This window comes from Juglans regia, unplaced genomic scaffold, assembly GCF_001411555.2.
Source record: "Juglans regia cultivar Chandler unplaced genomic scaffold, Walnut 2.0 Scaffold_647, whole genome shotgun sequence".
In the NCBI taxonomy this organism is placed as follows: Eukaryota; Viridiplantae; Streptophyta; class Magnoliopsida; order Fagales; family Juglandaceae; genus Juglans; species Juglans regia.
In genome coordinates this window covers 53,731-58,380 of record NW_023361327.1, presented here as the reverse complement: position 1 = coordinate 58,380, position 4,650 = coordinate 53,731, and positions in this window count along the sequence as shown.

Here is a 4,650-nt window from a genome sequence, read left to right as displayed (position 1 = left end):
GCATCCCAGATTGTGGGAATGCACACGCCTCACGAGGCCAGCAGGATGAACATGAATCCCACAGTGCGTATTGTGCGATGCAATGTGTGAGAGGACGAGCCGTTTGACACCATTAATGCAAGGGAAACAGAACGGATGCTGTCAACTGCCAAATCCAGTTGTTAGAGAACATGACACTGAAGCCAAAGAGTGTAATAATTGCCTATTTCGAAGGCGGCGTGGCGGTTGAACAGACACAACACCATAAAGGAAGGAACGAGAAGACAAAGGCCAGAGATAAAGTCCCACCGAGCTAGTTTGATAGGAATTGACGGTATAACTGTAAGGGGATTCCCCTTCTCTGAGGAGGCCAACTCGACCGAAGGACCTTTCTCTGAGGGAGCCCTTCCTTGGAATACCCGTCTTACAAGCAAAACCAACCATTGGTAGGAGATTGGGCCAAAGGATAGAATGGGACGGGCTCGGCCCAGGAGGCTTGGGGGGCGAAAGGCAAAGCTATGTATACAGAGCATGGGAGCTCCGGGTAAGAGGCCCTAGAACATTTAATGGCTGACAAACCTCGCACCCAACATCAGAAACAACCACTACCACCTCCAGCTGATCGATGGCAAGAAGGACAAGGAAGGACACATCAAGGTACAAGCACACCGCATTTAATGGCTAGCAAAGTTAACACGTCACGATAAAGAGGGGTACAGACTTGTCCGGGTGGCCATGATCAGGCATGGCCCACCTATCGCCTGACAAAAAGCTAGAAGGACAATAGTACAATCCGACTACGAAGCAACATGACCATCATGATTGACAAGGGAGGAGATCGTCCGCCGCCATGGCCACGACCACATTCGAGACACCAACACGTTACAGAGCCCTACTGACCCCCCTTGTTTGCTTGATTGTGCAAGTATAAAGGCCCATACCCGAGTTGTTGGAATCAAACTCGAAGGCGTACGAAACACGACGTTAATACAATCCAACTTGTTTTTCATCAGATATTTGTAAGTTGGATCTTCAACAAAAAGTCAGCCCATTTTGCAAAGCTAACCCCAAATATATTGATAGGACCGACCAGACTGATACATAATGGTCCGACAATAGGTCTCGGGGGGGAAATGGGTAGACTGAAAAATTCGGTTCAAATCCAAAAATTTCTCCTAGGATCAACTTGACTAGATTGATTAAACTCCAGGTAGAACACTTGTTAGGTTTTGAGTTTATAGGCCTAAAGGATTTGTGTAGGCTATGTCTCCTCGGTTGTTTTTGTAGATGAGATGAGTTGAGATGAAATGTTAAAATTGAATAAAATATTATTAGAATATATTTTTTTAATATTATTTTTGTTTTAAAATTTGAAAAAGTTCAATTATTTATTTTATTTTGTGTAAAAATTGTAAAATGTTATAATAATTAGATAAGATGTGATAAGATAAGTTGAAAAGTATTGTGAAAACAAGCGAAGCCGTATAGCTCCGTCTAGTAGGGATGCCTTTACTTTTGTTATACCCTTCATGGGTGGCTTGTTTGTATACTAATTTTTTCTTGAGGAATTCTACTCATTAGCCACTATTCACTTCCACACCCTATATTTACAACTCTTTTTTTTTTTTTTTTTTCCATTAAGTATAGGGGTGTTTTGCATAAGGTGTGGGGTGTGAGATAGTGAAAGAATTTTTCTTTTTTCTTTACCTTACCAAAATGAACTCTCTCTCTAACATCATGTCACTGACACATGCATAGACAAGTATGAATATTTACAAAGTCCTAGAAACTTTTTTTTTTTTTTTTTATCGAAAATAGACTTCATTTCATTCAATGAAACTGAAATTACAGTTGTGACTGATAAATACAGGAAAAACACAGATTACAAGCCAAACTACTCATCTGTTTGGGGCTTCCTCGCACACAAATTTTTTTGTGACGGATATTGTCTTAACTTCTATAAGCTATCTAATGACAAAACCATCTGAGATTTCAATCACAGTTTGTCTGAGAATAAAATGCTTTGTAAAAATAGAGATAACCATAACTCAATCTCCAAAAGAGGAAAGGGTATCCAACCCCCCATCCTCCAAAGGAGGAGAGGGAAAACCACTCACCATCCTCTAAAGGAGGAACGGGACAACCAACCCCCATCCTCCAAAGGAGGAGAGGGATTCTCTTGCTATGGACAACAAGTCCAATAATCTTTTTTTTTTTTTTTACCTAACACAAACAACAGAACAAAAAATACATAGGAAATACTGAAAAACAGAACTACAACAAAACAAAAACTTGAAATACACTGAAACCGAAAAAACATTGAGCAAGGAGGCTATAGTGGCGCGTGAAGGACATGCGCCAAGCGAGTGTGTGCCGGACCGTTGAATTTGAAGCTACTGAGATTGCTGACCACAGAAAAGCCACGCGTGGTGGCAGCAGAGCCCTCTGTGTGGTGGCTCATGAAGGCCACGCGCGCACTTTGACCCGCGCGTGTAGATCACGCGTTGCTTTTTTTGGCAAAATCTTTGGCAATTTGAAAGATCGGCATCTTAGGAATCCCATTATTAGACTAAAATGCTAAAATATGAATAGAAATCATAAGAATTAATGTGTATTCTTGAATTGAGTTTCTATTTACTTTGGGATATTCCTAAGCATATTTTTATGTTTAATTTCAGAGTTTATAAAATAGCAAGTCAAAACCCAATCAAATTCAAAGGAGAACTTTCAAGTGGGCAAGACGTTGGAACAACCTAAGAACTTTCAAAGAGTATAGAAGTCTTCAAATAAGGATAATGATGGGGTTTGAGAGTAATTAGAATCAGAACCTAAAACGCACTAGGAGACAACATGGACATACTTTAGTATTTTGATCGTAACTTTCCACTCATGTATTTAATTGATATGATTCTTGATGCGTTGGAAATCTATCTTATAGGGCTACAAATTTGTCTAAATTCAAACTACTGAAACGCGTATGTTGCTGCCAAGATGAGTCCTAAAATTTAAGTAATTTTTTTATGTAGGAATCATGAAGACATTGGAGTTTCTTTCCTACCCTATATAAGCATATCATTAACACGAAATTGAGGAGTTTTTGGAGGGGAGGAGGCACATATCTAGAGAAGAAAAAATACTATTTTTGTTTTTAGTTCTTCTATGGAGAACTAAATCTTGAGTAAAGTCTAAGGCAGAAATTGATCGGTGAAAATATTTTGACTTTATTTCAATTCATAAATTAAGCTTTAATTTTTAAGATTCTAGGATTCAATTTTCTATTTGTTTTGGATATTATAAGTTTGAGACAATTATATTGTTATGATTTGATTTTATTGAGCTATAGGATTATGAATGTATGAATGTGACTTAAACATGTTTTTCATGCCATTGATGTGATCTTTTGCTACATTATTGTTTGAGAACATAATGTTGTCTTTAGATCTGATATTCATTTTTATATAAGAAAACTGTGGTTTGTACAGGGAGAATAGATTCTAGAATTAAATTTGAGAAAGTAAATGAATATAATATCATATCTTCCAATTAAGAGTTTGATTATAATTATTAATTGTGTATATAGTTTGGATTGAAATAGTCAGAGTATTAGATCCGGTTGATGGAAGCCCAAAGCTTTACTTGCCTTTTTATCTGTACCCTAATATCATTTTAATTATGTGCTTTAAGTAGAATTTTTAGATTCTTGTCATATTGTAATTTAATCTTTCTTTTTAAGCTTGCATCTTGTTGTGTTTCTTCCGACTCCTTGTGGATCGACACACTGAACTATACTATAACACCATGTACTAGTTTGGGCATAATTAGGTGGTCGCTGGCCATTGGAAAACCTCAAAACAGTGCTTCGCCATGCTTTGACTGTAAAAAACAAAACAAAAATAAAGGAACACAGACTAGAAAAAAAAACCTAGAAAGACAGAGGTTCTGGGCTAGGAGGAGGGCGGGGGAGGAGTTGAAGCTCTCACCCCCCCTGCTGGTTTCGGTTTAGATGGATTTCTAGAGAGAAGTCAGAGGTTTTCTCTAGAAACTAAGATGGATGGAAATTAATCTTACGTGTGTTTAGTGTATTTAGATAAACTTTATGTAGCGAGACTCATGTTTAGTGTATTACTTTTTCAACATTATTTTTCCTTCTTGAAAAGGTTATAGTTAAAAAAAAAAAAAAAGATTTAAAAAATTAAGAAAAAAGATGTTTGTTTTTCAAATTCTGGATACTCGGGTACAACTCAAGTAATCAGATTTATGGGTTTCAAAAACTTGAGTATGTTCAAGTATCCATACGGGTCGGAAGACTAATCCGGAGACACCCGAACCACATTACACACTCGGGGTAGAGATCCAAGTATAACCAAGTTTTCGGATGTTTCCGGATCTGCACCCGGGTAATGGTTCTACCAATAAGAAGTTGATTACACATTGAATATGGGAGTTCTGTTTTTGCTGATATGCTCTTTTCTTATTTTTTTATGGAATATTATTATTATTATTATTATTTTTTATCTTTTTCTAGATCCAACTTCCATTAGGATTTTGGACAAATAATTGAAAGATACTTAAAAAAAACAATCTAAAGCCGTTTGTTTTGAAATACATTGAGATTCATTTTTTTTTTTTAACCCAAAGGTTAATTTCCTAATCCATGCTAGCTTGCATGAC